This window comes from Castanea sativa, chromosome 11, assembly GCF_040712315.1.
Source record: "Castanea sativa cultivar Marrone di Chiusa Pesio chromosome 11, ASM4071231v1".
NCBI classification, from domain to species: Eukaryota; Viridiplantae; Streptophyta; class Magnoliopsida; order Fagales; family Fagaceae; genus Castanea; species Castanea sativa.
Window position 1 is genome coordinate 49,400,411 of NC_134023.1, and position 16,071 is coordinate 49,416,481.

Genomic DNA, 16,071 nt, shown 5'->3' on the forward strand with positions numbered 1-16,071 from the left:
TTATAGGATTAGTATCATGGAGAAAGAATAGCACAAATATAGAATGCTTATGACAATTTCTATGAGTGAATGTAAAGTCTAATACAGATTATTGTATACATCCAATAGGTTGCCATAATGACTGGTTTTCTATTATAATCTGCTAAAAGACTGATAGAGATTAGATGACATTTTGATAGGGTTTCTTAGCGCTAATCAACAATGAAATTAAGGTCGTTGTTAGGCTAAGACAAGAGGTTTATTGAGAAACTGAGTAATTATTCCTTATTTAGGCTTCGGTTTACGTTGATGTTGATGGAGATGGAGATGGAGCCATAACTTGGTTTGGTGTGGTTTGTGTTTGTTTCAGATTCAATCCAATGAGGGTAAAAGATTAATTATGTCAAACTTAAATTGTAGGAAATATGAATGTAATTTGTTTTTAAAATTAAGGGAGATCTATGTAGAACTCGAAACAGGAGAGATGTTTCATGGAAGTAAGTGTAATATTTCCAAATAAATAAAGACAAAACTTAGTATACATTAGGTTATCTAATTGAATTTATTGACCTAGTTGCATTAACAATAAAACTCCAACATTATTAAATTCAATTAATGTCTTTTATGTGTTTATGTTTCATAAGAGAAGTATTGCATCTACCCATATAAATAATTTCATGGTTAAATTGCAATGCATTGTTGAGAAGTACACATGCTAGCTCTTTGATTGCCCGCTATAAATGATGCCATGACATGTTTAAAATTTAAATTTCATTCCATCGTTGCGTATGCCCTTTGATTTTCCCATATAAATTGATTTCTCTCTATAAATGCACAGCTTATATATTTATTATTCATCCACATTAATTCAATCTTGATCTTTTGTTTTTGTTATTAAAAAAAAATATATGTGGTTTGCCTCTAGTACTTTTTAATAAAACATGTCATTTTGTTTTAAATATACAATGACAAGTGGTAGTGAGTTTTAATTCTCATCTTTTATTTAGTTAGTGGATAATGTAGCAGTCTTTCATTAAAACAAAAGAAGATTCATTTTTAAAAAGTACTGAAGGTAAGCCAAAAAAAAAAAAAAAAGGTCATGGAAATCAGGTAAGGAGCTGGCTTAGGAAGCTACAATAATACTAATGAACTTTATAAGCCCTTGTTTGGGAGGAGGGAATAGAATTGAATTGAAAGGAATGGAAAGAAAAGTCTATTTCATTATTTGAGAGTTTTAATAGAGGGAATGAAAAGTCTATTCCCTTATTTGAGATTTTAAGTGGGAGGAAATGAAGTGGTAAGGAGGTGACACTCATTCGTTTCTATTCCTTCTGAAATTGAGAGGAATAAGAGGAAATGTAATTAGATTTAATGAATTTTTTACCAAAATTTCCAAAATATTCTTATATATTCAACCATTTATTTTAAAATAGGGGGTCTAATAGTAATATTATCATAAAATAATTTCATTTCATTCTCTCTATATTACCCTCAAATAAGATTACTTACATTCCATTCATTTTCATTCATTTCTATTTCTTTATTTTAAGGTGAAAACCACATTTTCGTCTTTATATTTTCACGCGATTCCTACTTTAGTCCTTAACTTTTATTTTCACCATATTTAGTCTCTATCTTGAAAAACTCGTCTCGTTTTTGTCTCTAACGTTACATCAGAGATGAAAAATGCACACGTGGCAAACATAGTGCATTGTTGGCATACTAAAAGCTGATGTGACCATTAAAATAATAATAAAAATGAGATGTCAGCATCTAAATTAAAAAAAATTAAGAATAGAATTAAAAACTAAAAATCACTTGAATTGATATTTAAGTGTGTCTTGAACAAGAACAATAAGAACACAAACCCAGAAATAAAAAAAAAAAAAAAAAAAAAAAACCCTGAGATTCAAATCTCTACCAACCAAACCCTAGTGACGCCATATATAAATAAATACCACACCACATACATCTCTCCCACCACTTCACTTCATATAATAATAATTCTATAATCACCAAATTCATACATTTCTTTATACTCCTCCACCATCAAAAAATGGCCACGTCAGCATCGCAAACTCTCCGAACAACTCCATTTCTCAAAATTCCATTGTTGTCGCTGTTTTCCAAACAGTCACTCAGCTCGACTTTCTCCGTAGCTCTCCGTCCTAATTGGCAATTCTTGAAGCCTTTGGTGGTGATCGTTAAAGCTACTGGCTCTTTGGACGTGAAGCCGACGAATTTTGGTGGCGGAGAAGCTTAGCGAGGCTGGGCTGAAGCTTCTCAAAGAGTTTGCTAATGTGAATTGCTCTTACAATCTCAGTCTTAAAGAGCTTTGCACCAGTATCTCTCTTTTTGATTAAAACCCAAATCTTTCATCTTCTTAGTTCAATCTCTTGATGTCTAGTTCGTTTTCTCTCTAACTCATCATCTTTGTCTCTCTCTTTAACCCCATGGCCAATCAGTAGTGATTGGGTGGTGTATCGGTCCAGATCTGAAAGAGAGAAGCATAAAGGATCCAGGTTTTCTTTGGGGTTTGTTGAGGATCTATGGTTTGATGATGTAATTTATGGATTTTGGGTTTATGATTGGGTTTTCTCTAGGGTTTGTAGATGATCTGTGGTCTGATTGGTGCTATGTTGTTTTGTTATTGAAGTTGGATGATTTAGATGTTTTGTCGTTGATTTGGCTGGGTTTTGATTTATTGTTTTTTTTTTAAAAAAAATTTTTATTTATAATTTCTGGGTTTGTGATCTTGGAACTGGGTTTGTGTTCATATTGTTCTTGTTCAAGACACATTTAGATCTCAACTCATGTGATTTTTGGTTTTTAATTTTTTTATTTAGTTAAAATTGATAAATTAATTTTTTTTTAAATTTAGATGCTGATGTGACATTTTTTTAATGCCAAATAAAATTTTTATTATTATTTTAATAGTCACGTTAGCTTTTAGGGTGCCTATAGTGTACTCTGTTTGCCACATGTGCATTTTCCATCTTTGATGTAACGGCAAGGACAAAAACAAGATGTTTTTCAAGATATGGACTAAAGGCGGTGAAAATAAAATTAAGGGACAAAAGTGGGAATCATGTGAAAATGTAGAGACGAAAATGTGGTTTTCGCCTTATTTTAAAACAATTAATTAAGGTTACTTAATTCCATTCTATTCTTTTTCTTTGTTTAAATACATTCCATTTCCATATGAGCTCCCAAACGAAGTCTAAGCGTTTTTTGGAGCATACTAAGGCTAAAAGTAAAGGTAGTTTGCCTCTTTCATTTCATTCCTTATTTATTTCATCTTTTATGTTAATTAAAATGAATCGAATTTTATAGCCTACAAGTAATGTCGTTGAACTCCTGGATGCCATAGGGTTTGAAGGTAAGAAAAGAACTCATAAAGTCATAAATTCCAAAACCAAAGATATAAAGTTCCAAACCCATCCGAATTATGGATATTCTCTCAGATCTGGTTCTTTTATTTGTTATTTTGAGGTCTATAGGATTTAATTCAATTTGGGAAGTTTCTTCTAAAAGAACTGGATAAGTAGAATAACGTTGATTTCTTAAACCAGTCAACATAAATTTTGCTAAGTAGTATTTACTGACATAGAATCGTGAACTCGATTGGTTAACACTTCTAATATTTTCAAGAAAGACATTTAGGGTTCAAATATTTCATTTTTCAAATATCGAATTATAAAAATAAAATAAGAAAAGAATTGTGATTGGCTTTGGCATCTCAAGTGAAAGAGAGAATCTATGAAAATAATTTTTATGCTGCAATTCTGATGTTAGACTATGAATGATAGAAAAAACGTGGTGAATCCTTGTGTTGAAAGACTATATTATCACATGATAATATTTCACTGGACATATGATCAGATTTTTCTTACTTCTCAGTCTCTTGTAAAAGCTAGGAATTATTATGTGTTTTTTTTTTTTTTTCTTCTTCTTCTAAATAATTGGAAGGTTAATGTAGTATTCATACTGTTTAAATATTAAGTAGTATTAACACTGTTTACCACCGCACACCCTTGGTGCGATGATCACTCCACAAGTATAAGTACTTGTGGAGTGTGGGAGACAAGGGCAAGAGTTCAAGTCTCCAGGAGAGAGCTTCACACACATATACACTAAGATTAGACTAGAGTAGAATTCTATTTTGTATAAAAATAAAAAATAAAAAAAAACACGGTTTATTTCGCCCGTTCCATTAGCTTAATGGGCTTTATTCTCGTCCACTTGATTCCATGCCATTGAGAACACGTTGGTGGGCTCAGCAAGGATCCCTTTAGCCCGAGCTTTTTTTTTTTTGAAACCAAATAATCATCATCCTCCTTATTTGTCCCTACCACAAATATGGTAGGAAACATTTTTGACCACATTTTTTATTATTGTATTAGCTTAATTTGAACAATTTGGAACTTTGCAAGACCACATCTTTTTTTGTTAATTTTATGATAGTGGTTATAGACAATGTTATGTATTTGAGAATATATTTCTATGCAAATATTATGTTAGTTTGGAGACATTTGTGGTGTTGTTAATTAATTATATTTGTGGTATTGTGTTAGTAGAGCTAAAACTACTATAGGTTCTTTGTAACAGGTTTGAACAATATATTTGATGCAAAACAGGTTCTTTGAAACAGGCTGTCCCTTATATTTGATGTAAACAGTAGTTTCAAAGCTCACTGGAAAAAAAAAACCTATAGCGGCAGTCAAAAAGCGCCGCAATAGGTCCACATTTTATCTATTAAATGAAACCCTATTGCGGCGCTTTTTAATTGCCGCTATAGGTTCAAACATATAGCGGCGGTCAAAAAGCGTCGCAATAGGTTCACATTTTATCTATTGAATGAAACCCTATAGCGGTGCTTTGCGCTCGCCGCTAAAGGTGAACACAATAGCGGCAGGCACGACCCGCCGCTAAAAGTCATCTGAAACGAATTCGGACGTTGTATAGCGGCGGTTTTATGCCCGCCGCAATAGACTAAAACCGCCACTAAAAAGCGTATCTACAACGGCGGGTTTTTGTACCGCTGCAATAGAGATATTGCGTCGTGACAAGCCTAGCGGGTAGAACCGCTGCAATAGCCCCCGCCGCAATAGGTGAAATGGACCTATAGCGGCGGTTTTTGGGGCTTTAGCGGTGGTTTTGGCCCGCCGCAGTAGGCTAGTTTTTTTGTAGTGACATGCCTTGAAGCCAATAGACTTGCAAGCCCTCTAGATTAGCACCTTAATTTTATTCGAGACCTTGGAATACCAAATAGCTTTCCACAATCCTTGCTTTTCGCAGTTATCTGAACATTCAACTTGGTGGAGTTACGTTAAAGATCGATTTTGAGCCAAAGTCAAATGATAGGCAAATCGCACATTTTTAGTTATTCGAGTTTTAGCAAGTTTTTGAAACTCTCCACACTTGGACATGGTATTTGTCTTTGGAATAAACAACTCATTCGAGTTTTTCTGAGTACTTCTCTAAAGAGGCAAGAAACAGATCTTTCGCAGCAAGTAAGGTGCACCGAAATAAAGTCTCCGGCACGTGTGATTTCTGTTGGCTGATGAATACAGAAAAGTCATTTTCTCCCTCTATTAGACATTTTGGACTTTGTCTATAATTTGACAAATAAAATGTAGGAAAGTAAAAATAAAATGACATATTTTATTTTATTTTTTTCTTTCGTTTAAATTTTCCCTGTACTCTGTAAGACGTAAGCAACAGATCTTTAACCAAAAAAAAAAGCAGCCAATCATTCACAGCAAGTGAGGTCCACCTCATGTGATTTCTGTTGCACATAATCAATGCACAAGATATTTCCCCCTATTATGCGTACAACATTTATATATTTACGTTGTATTTGTATTTTTAATATAAACTTACATTGTAGAAGATAAAAAATGAAGAATGTTATATACATTTGCCAAAAAGTGGTAAATATTATATACTTTTTGCAAATGTATACAATATTTGTTACCTTCTTTTCTATAATACAAATTTTCACTCTACTGTATAATATGAAATAAGGATTTCCCTTATCTAGGAGCTTGGAGCTGAATTAGCATTTTCTCATGTATAAAGTGCTTAAAGGTCTAGGGAGGAAAAAAGTTCGAGTTGCGAAGTTAGCATTATACTGTAATTATCTCTTAAAAAAAAAATCTTATTTCCTAATACTATAGAATGAAAATTACAAATACTATATATCTCCTAATTATTTTGGAACAAAATTTAGCTATAAAATTTATTGTAGCATAAGATTACAACATATCTCTATAAAATAAATATTACTACATATTTTGAAAATTTAATTATTGAATTGCATGTTCTTTACACTCTTAATACACATATCAAATTTTATATCAATTGGATATTATTTATTATATGACCTATAACCTTATATTTTATGTTTAATTTTAAATTACAAAAACATGCAATTTAAACAATTTATGGATAACATAGTTATTGATTTTTAATTTTCTAGAAATTTTGCAAGAATTGAGAATATAAGAAGAAAACATAATCCAATGGTAGATTTGTCGAAAATTCATCTCTAATAAAAAAAAAATTGAATAAGGTTGTAGTTTAAGGCTACAATCAATTTTATAGTTAAATTTTGTCTATTATTTTGTAATCACCAAAATACTTTTAGAAATGGAAATGAAAAACACCTTTATATGAACAAACTATATGTATGATTATATTCCCCTAATCCACATATATTCCATTTTACTTTGCCCATAACTTCCCTTTCTTTTCTTTCCAACACAATTGAGTTGCCATGGAACAAACGCCCAACATAGCCATTGTCCCAAGCCCGGGGATGAGCCACCTCATCCCACTCCTTGAGCTCGCCAAGAAACTTGTTCTTCACCACAACTTTCGTGTCACATCATTCCCGCATCCAGGCCTCAGTTCAAGGCCATGAAGGCGGCCCTATGAGGTCTTCCTCCAAGCATCAAGCCCATCTTTCTTGCCCCTGCAAGCTTGGAGGACATGCCCCAAGGTGTTGCTATTGGAGCCAAAGTTGCCCTCACCCTGAATTGCTCTTTGCCATCTCTTCGCAACGTGCTTAAATCATTAGCTGCAACTACCTATTTAGTTGCTTTGGTTGTTGATCCTTATGTAAGTGACGCTATAGATGTTGCTACGGAATTCAATGTGGCATCATATATTTTCTTCACATCAAATGCTATGGCATTGTCATTTCTCTTACATTTTCCAAAGCTAGATGAGTCAGTTCCATGTGGATTTAAAGACCTACAAGAACCGCTTAGACTTCCGGGTTGCTTACCTATTCACAGTAAAGGTCTCATAGACGATGTTCTTCATGGCCGCACAAATGAGAACTACAAATGGTTGCTTCACCATTCAAAGAGACTACATTTGGCAAAGGGTGTAATGGTCAATACATTCATGGACTTGGAGGCTAGAGCAATAAAAGCCTTGCATGATCATTCACATGGTAGACCACCAATTTACCCAATTGGACCCATTGTACGGACGGGGTCAACTAATCCCATTGATGGGCACGAGTGTATAACATGGTTGGACAATCAGCCAAGTGGCTCTGTGTTACCTGTTTCTTTAGGGAGTGGTGGAACACTCTCACATGAGTGGACATAGGTTTATATGGGTTGTAAGGTATCCCAATAATGATTCTGCTGATGCGGGCTACCTTACTGACAATGGTCATGTGGATCCTCATGTTTTTTTACCAAAAGGGTTCATGGAGGGGACAAAGGAGCAAGGCTTAGTGGTGTCAACTTGGGCGCCACAGATCCATGTCCTTAGACATGGCTCAACTGGTGGATTCCTTAGCCATTGTGGTTAGAATTCCACACTTGAGAGTGTTGTACACGGCGTCGGCATACCACTAATCGCTTGGCCACTCCACGCAGAGCAAAAGATGAATGCGTACGTTAATGTTAGTTGAGGATCTACGAGTTGCGATGAGACCAAAAGCCAATGAACATGGGATAGTGGGACGAGACGAAGTTGCAAGTAAAGAAGAAATTGAGTAATTGTATTGTTCAAAGGGCCTCCTCTCTATATTGTGAGGGAAGTTATACATATGTATTTATATACAAATGTTGAGTGTTTGTACAGAGAAGAATTTCAAAATAATTCAAAGTGTATAATTATGAGTGGAGTGATTTTCTCTTGGAGCCAAATTATTTGCTGATCTTCAGTAACGGTAAGACAGCCAAATATGGTGTTGATTGAGTAATGGCAGAGGATTTTGTGTGATTTGTCTAGGAATGAATGATTTTCAAATTTGTTGCTCTGTTATTCTTTCCTTTTGTGTACTGCTGACTTTCTTCTTCTTTACTCCCCCTCAAGTTGAGGAGTGAAGGAGACAAAACTCCCAACTTGGACCGGAGAGTTTGAAACCTGTCACGAGGGAGTGGCTTTGTAAACACATCAGCAAGCTGATGAGAAGTACGAACAAACTTAGTGATGAGATCTCCTTGAGCAACTTTCTCACGAACAAAGTGATAATCTATTTCTATATGCTTACTAAGTGCATGAAAAACCGGATTAATTGACATGTATAAGGCATTGATGTTGTCACAAAACAGAGTAGCAGCAGTAGGTAAAGGGATGCCAAGATTTCGTAGTATAAAGGAGATTCAAGTGACTTCGGCAATGGCAACAGCCATAGCTCGATATTCGGCCTCTGCACTTGAGCGAGACACTGTGGGTTGTTTCTTAGCAGCCCAAGAAATTAAGTTGGAGCCCAAGAAAACACCATAACCAGTCATAGAGCGACGAGTAAGAGGACAGCCAGCCCAATCAGCATCTGAAAAGCATAAAGATCAAGTGTGCTGTCATGTAGAAGATGAAGGCCAAATTAAAAGTGCCACGGACATAGCGTAAGATACGTTTGACAAGTTGCATATGTCCAACTATAGGGGCATGCATGTGTTGGCAAACACTATTAACAGCGTAAGAGAGATCAGGATGTGTTATGGTGAGGTATTGTAAGGCCCCCACTATACTGCGATAGAGAGATGGATTGGGGAAAGCATCAGAGAGGGAGTCAATGGTAGATTTCAACGCCATGGGTGTGGAGATGGCATTGCAGTCAGACATGTGAGCACGTTGGAGAAGATCTTAAGCATATTTTCCTTGAGAGTTGAGACAAGAGCATACCAGTAGGAGTAGGAATAACTTCAATACCAAGAAAATAATGCAAAGGTCCAAGGTCTTTCATGGCGAACTCGGAACTGAGTTGACGAACAAAGGATTCAAGGAAATGCTCATTACTGTCAGTGAGGATAATATCATCAACATATAGGAGTAGAACAATAGTACCATGTGGACTATGGAAAATAAATAAGGATGGATCATAAGTGCTGCAAAGGAAACCACAGTAAACGAGATAAGTACTAAATCGATCAAACCAAGCTCTTGGGGCTTGTTTTAGGCCATAGAGTGCACGAGATAGTTTGCAAACAAACTCGGGATGGTGCTGATCTTGAAACTCAGGTGGTTGTTCCATAAAGACAGGCTCTTTGAGATAACCATGAAGAAATGCATTTTTAACATCAAGTTGTTTAATTTCCCATCTACGAGTGAGAGTAATAGTGAGAATAATCCGAATGGTCTGAGGCTTTACCACTGGACTAAAGGTCTCATCATAATCCACACCTTTAAGTTGATTGAAGCCTTTTTGCAACCAACCGTGCTTTCAAGCGTTCAAGGCTCCCATTTGCTTTTAATTTAGTCCGATAGACCCATTTTGAACCAATAACATTCATAGACGGATGATGTGGAATAAGGGTCCAAGTGTGATTATCATGGAGAGCTTGAAGTTCCTCTTTCATAGCAGCAACCCAATCAGGGTGCCTAGGGTAGATTTCAAAGAGCGAGGTTTAGTGGGAATAGAAGGAGTACTATAATGCAACAAACCACCCTTAGTTTTTTCACGAGTTTTCATTGGATGGGAATTGAGGGAGAGATGGTGGCCTGGACCCAAAAGGCTAGAAGCACTGGAGGAGGGACATCCATTTTTCAACTTTACACATCGGCGCATAGATGATGAACTCACATCCAAATCAGTAGAATTAGATTGGACTGGTGGAGATAGGCTTGGCGGATTTGGTTCAAGAACACGTGCTTCCGTTAAAGATCTTCTACTAAAGGCCTAGGTTCACTTGGGTTGGCATTGGTAGAAGTGTTCACTTGAGCGAGTGGCATCTCTGAAGTGGAAGATGGAGGAATAGAGTAAGGGAAGATTGAACTTGCGGTGATGGGCGGAGATGAGGTAGATTATGCATAATGATTAGGGGTAGACCACTCAATAAAGGTAGTCATGGAAAGATCCTGCTCTCCCTGAAAATTAGCAACACTAGAAGATGGATTAGCATATGGATAATGGTTTTTATTAAAAAAAACATGCCTAGATATGTATACACGTCCAATAGGAGGGTAAAGGCAGCGATAGCCTTTATGGAATTGACTATAGCCAAGGAACACACATGGTAGAGGCTTAGGAGAAAACTTGTTATTCCCATAAGTCCGAAGGTAGGGAAAGCACTGGCACCCAAATGTTCTTAGAGAGGAGTAATCAGGATCCTTTCCATGGAGCAATTTAAAGGGTGTTTCCATATTTAACAATGGTGTAGGATGGCGATTTATCAGAAATACTGCAGTCTGAAATGCATCAATCCACAGGTTCTTTGGCACTTTACTATGGAACAATAGAGTGAGTCCCCACTCAACTATATGGCGATGTTTCTTTCAACTGTTCCATTTTGTTCTGGAGTTCGAGCACAAGATATTTGTCGAACTATGCCATGATCAGATAAGAAATTCAAAAACTCAGTTTTGCCAAACTCACCACCTCCGTCGCTTTGAAAGATTTTGATTTTGTGATTGTGTTGTAATTCCACCATATTCTTGAATTTTTTAAAGCATGCAAAGAAGTCTGACTTGTATTTTAAAGGAAACATCCATGTATAGCGAGTGCAATCATCAACAAAGGAGGCATAATAGCGAAAATTCTGGACAGAATTAATGGGGGCAGGTCCCCATAAATCACAATGTATTTTATGGAGTGGAAAATCACTTCTGGTATTCTCATTAATAAAAGGAAGCTTACAACTTTTACCCATTTGACAACTTGTGCAAATAGGATTTCCTTTATTGTGACCATCAACAGAGATAAACTTCATTCGACTAAGAAATGACAGAATCTTTTGTTGGGGGTGACCTAGTCATTGGTGCCATACTTCATTAGAGGTTGTCCTTTGCCTTGTAGAGAACAGGGCATACGTGTTTCCTCTAATAGTGTAGAGACCACCTTCCCTACGACCGCTGGCCAATGTCTTCCATGTTTTCTTGTCCTTAACCACAAAACATTTAGATGAGAAAAGTATTACACATGACAAATCATCTGCTAACTTTCCAATAGAGAGTAAGTTCTTTGTAATATTAGGTATCAACAACACATTTTTAAGTCTCAACTGTCCATATGGAGTAAAAATAGATGTGTCCCCTATATGAGTGATCTTAAGAGTTTTTCCATCACCAAAAACAATTTTATCAGGGCCATGATAAGGTTTGAGTGAGTGGAGTTTACCTGCATCATTAGTCATATGAGAGGTGGCACCTGAGTCAGGAATCCATTCAAGATCTTTGGGATCTGATATAAAGAGTGCTGCTAAGGCTTGTGGTATCTCTTCATCTTGATAGGCATGGTTGTATTGTTTTCTATAGTTGGAAGCCTTATGTCCAGGCTTGTTACAGATTTGACAAATGATGGAGGGTTGTTGGTGTTGGCTATGTTGATTCATAGATTGTGATGGTCGTTGTGATTGACCAGAGGATCTACTTGGAGTGCTTCCAAAGTTGGAATGTGAACCACAGCTGTGTTGTGATGGAGTAAATCCTCGCCCTCTTGAACTGAAATGATTGCCTCCACGGTGCCCTTGATTGCGATTATGTGAATTTCCTCTGCCTCTATTTTGGCGTTGAGAGAAGAAAGCTTGATTTTCATTCAAGCTACTGTCTTGATGTCTGCGTTCATAGATGGATAAAGAAGTAACAAATTTATCAAAAGAGGGGAGGGGTGATCTTACTTGCATTGCAGTGACAAAGTTGTCATATTTGTTGCTAAGACCATTGAGAGCCCAATAAACCTTATCATCATCATCCACAGGGTTGTATATTGCTGCTAGTTCATCATAAATTACCTTCAACTCATGAAGGTATTCATCTAGCGGTCGATGATTCTCTCTGCGAATTTCTTGAAGTCTCCGTGTAAGGTCGCGTGACCTCTCCTTGGAGGAGTTAGCGAACCGATCTTCAAGACACTTCCACACCTATTGTGCGGTGGTCAAGCCAACAGTATGGCTTCGAACTTCTGAAGTCAGAGTTGCTGTGATAAGGCTTTTTATAAGTTGGTCATCTTTCTTCCATACGGCATATTGTGGGTTTGGCTCTTCTTTTCCATCTGAGGAGATTAGCAATGCCTTAGGTTGGTTTGGGTTTTCCACAATGTGGTCCACCATTTGAATGCTCTCAATTAATGGTAGCAGTTGGTCTCTCCACATGACACAATTTTTTGTAGATAATTTTTCCCCAACCATTGCAGCGATCTGTGCAATGGTGGTGATATTGAGAGAGGATGATGATGTAGACAAAGCCATAAGTAAGATAAAAGAAGAAAAAAAAGAGAGAGAAGGTTTTACACTACCACAACAAACGTGGTTAGCTCTGATACCATAAAGAAGAAATTGAGTAATTGTATTGTTCAAAGGGCCTCCTCTCTATATTGTGAGAGAAGTTATATATATGTATTTATATACAAATGTTGAGTGTTTGTACAGAGAAGAATTTCAAAATAATTCAAAGTGTGTAATTATGAGTGGAGTGATTTTCTCTTGGAGCCAAATCATTTGCTGATCTTCAATAACGGTAAGACAGCCAAATATGGTATTGATTGAGTAATGGCAGAGGATTTTGTGTGATTTGTCTAGGAATGAATGATTTCCAAATTTGTTGCTCTGTTATTCTTTCCTTTTGTGTACTGCTGACTTTTCTTCTTCTTTAGCAAGCGTGATAAAGGGTCTAATGGAAGGAGAAGAAGGTGAGAAACTACGCAGCAATATGAAACATCTCAAGGATGCTACGGGAAAGGTACTGAGAGAAGATGGGTCTTCTACTAGGGCACTCTCTGAGTTAGTATTCAAGTGGAAAAGGCAAAGGGGCATTTAAGTTCAAAATTTCGGAGCCATTTTTCATTTTCGTTTCATTAATTTTCTACCATATATGAATGTTTTATGCATTGTGTATGAATAATTGAATTTAAATATGACAATGTGCCGTGGCATTTTCTTTCGTTACATTTTGCACTTTGTAGTTGGAGGGAAGTTAAGGAAAGAGATGACAAAAGAATAAGGTAAAAAAAAAAAGGAAAAGAAAATATTTATCTAATAGCTGGTTTTGATTGAAGGAGAGGGACGAGAACGAATGAAGTAGAGTTAGTTGAAAATTAGGTTAATTTTCGTTCAACTTACTGAGAATTTTATTTTTACTTTTATTTTTATGTCTGTGTGCATACATGTTGGATAAATAAAAAATTATTTTGTCTAAAATTTTTTAAATGATCAGGTTTTTTGTTTTGGGTAAAATATGTTGATTGGGTTTAATTTTTTTAGTTTTACTATTAGTAATTTTTATTGTTGGGCTAATTTTTTTGGGCTTATATATTTTGTTTTAAATCTAATCTATTAATTTTTTTATGGACATTAATAGGGTTGTCCAGAGACCCGCAGGAACCAACCCACCCGATGCTGTCGATTGAACCCGACCCGCTACCGACCAAACCAACTGCTCCGGCGGTTGGCGACGGTTTTGATTCTCCAAGATCTAAGATCAACGGGTCGGAGATCAGATCTCCTCCTCTCAAATCCGTGAAACCCGATCCGACCGACCCATCATTTTCCCGGCGAGTTTTGAGATTTTTTGGGAAGATTTAAGCTAGATCAGGCGAGATTTCGCTAGATCTTGCCGAAAATGGCCAAGATCTCGCTAGATTTGGTCGGATTTCTAACATTTTTCAAAATTTTTCTCGTCGAATTCTATGTTTTTCAAAATTTTTCTCACCAAATTCTGCATTTTTCATATTTTCTTGGTCAGATTCTTGCCGTTTGCAAATAATCAACCCTGACCAAGACCCGACCACTTTTCGGCAAGAGCCGTCCGATTCGATCCGATTTTCTGATTGGTTGGCGGTGGGTTTGAAAATCTGGAACCCGACTTGGTCGGGTCAGTCGCGGGTTGGGTACAAAGTTGACCTGGACCAACCCGTGGACACCCCTAGTCTTTAAAAGGTGAAAAATGCTAAAGCTACAAATTTTTTACAAATTGCTAATGTGGTGAATGGTAATTGGTAAGTACAAAATGATCTAAGTGTGCGAATCAATAAGAATTTGCAAACTCAACAGTTTGTAAAAATATTGTAGAAACATTTATGACTATAACACTACTCTTAAAAGAATAGATGTCATTGTTAAGATGGGAAAAATGTAATTTTATTAAATAAAATTGCTAAAATTAGGGGCATTGCCCCTAAGTTTATATCTAACTCCGTCCCTGTTGGCACCTCCACCTTGCAGCGATTGCTCCATCTTCGCTTAGCTAAAAAGGAAATCTTGTCAGAGCATAAACTTTTTAGTTTTGAATATTTCTTTCATTCCTAAATTTTGGCCGAATTTCATTTTTCTTTCTTGGTTTTTTTTTTTTTTTTTTTTTTAGAAAAAATACTAATTTGTATCCTTCCATCAACTCATGTTAACTTGCTAGATAATAGGAGATACATTGCTAACTAAGAGCACTTGTAGCAGTGGTTGTAAAAAGCTAAAAAACTATTTTTATAGCTATAAACTGAAAAATTAGAGCTACAGCAGTGGAGGCATATCTAAAAATTTTAGCTTTTGAGCTACAGTGCACATCTAAAGATATATGTGCATTGTAGCTCAAAGCTATACCAAAATAATAATATTTTATTTATTTTTTCAATTAAATAATATTTACACTCGCCAACCCTGTACACACTTCAGCTTTTCTCCTTTTTTTTTTTTTTTTTCCTCCATGGAGAGATCAGAGATGGACAGTGTTGATGATTTCAGTGAGGATCTCGGTGCTGAAACAGTGAGACTAATTAAGCTCGGCAACAGTTAGGTTCGTGGTTAGGTTCGGTGCCGAAACGGTTCGTGGGTGGTCTCAGTGCCGAAACGGTTTGTGCTTTTCTTCCCTCACCTCCACTCCGCTGCTGGGTTGTGGATTGTGTTCCGGCCTCGTGGATCGAAGTGGCTTTCCATGGATCGGAGTGCTTGCTTGTGGATCAGAATGGTTATTGCTCGTGGTTGTGCTTGCTCGTGGATAGGAGTGGGTTTCAGCGTATCGGCATGGTGGGTTTCAGCGTACCGGCGTGGTGGGTTTCAGTTTTGGGTTGCTAGATTTTCGGGTTCCTATGGGTTTGGTTTGTGGTGGCTGTGGATTTTTATTATTTTATTGTAGGAGATGTATTATTTTATTGTAGGAGATGTATTATTTTATTGTAATGCTTATATTATTTTATTGTGTTGAAAGCTAAAATAGATCCACTACTCCAGCATATTTTGTAAAATGAGTAGGTAAAATAGATAAAGTAACTTTTTGTGGAGCTAAAAAGAGCTAAATTTTTAGTTCCATTGCTGTGGATGCTCTAAAGTAATAACAATTTGATAGTCAATTGACTTGCTTAAATGATTTAATGAGTCGTATAAAGTATTTGGATATTCCTAACTTTTGATTTAAATTTCAGAGTAAGGTTCTTGTCTATTTTGGAACCTCTTAGAAACTCTAAAATTTAATTATGTACTTTTCTCAATTTTACATTTTTTAAGTAGGTTTTCATATTTTTGTAGCCTAATTTTGTGTTAACATGAATTCGGGTTTTTTTGTTGTCTCCTGGCCACCATTGGAGTGCATTGGTAGAATGGTAGCCCTAGGATTTCTTTCCTTATTTAAATGCATTGTAATCTTCAAAGTAATTAAATTTTTGTCAATGATAAAATTAACAAAAATTTCAAAAAGAGTTTT

At 36.2% G+C, this 16,071-nt stretch overlaps 1 pseudogene; it reads left to right on the forward strand.

The window, feature by feature from the left end:
- Positions 1–6,757: 6,757 nt before the first annotated feature.
- LOC142616641 (hydroquinone glucosyltransferase-like) lies at positions 6,758–13,200 on the forward strand (annotated as a pseudogene).
- The last annotated feature ends 2,871 nt before the right edge of the window (positions 13,201–16,071 follow it).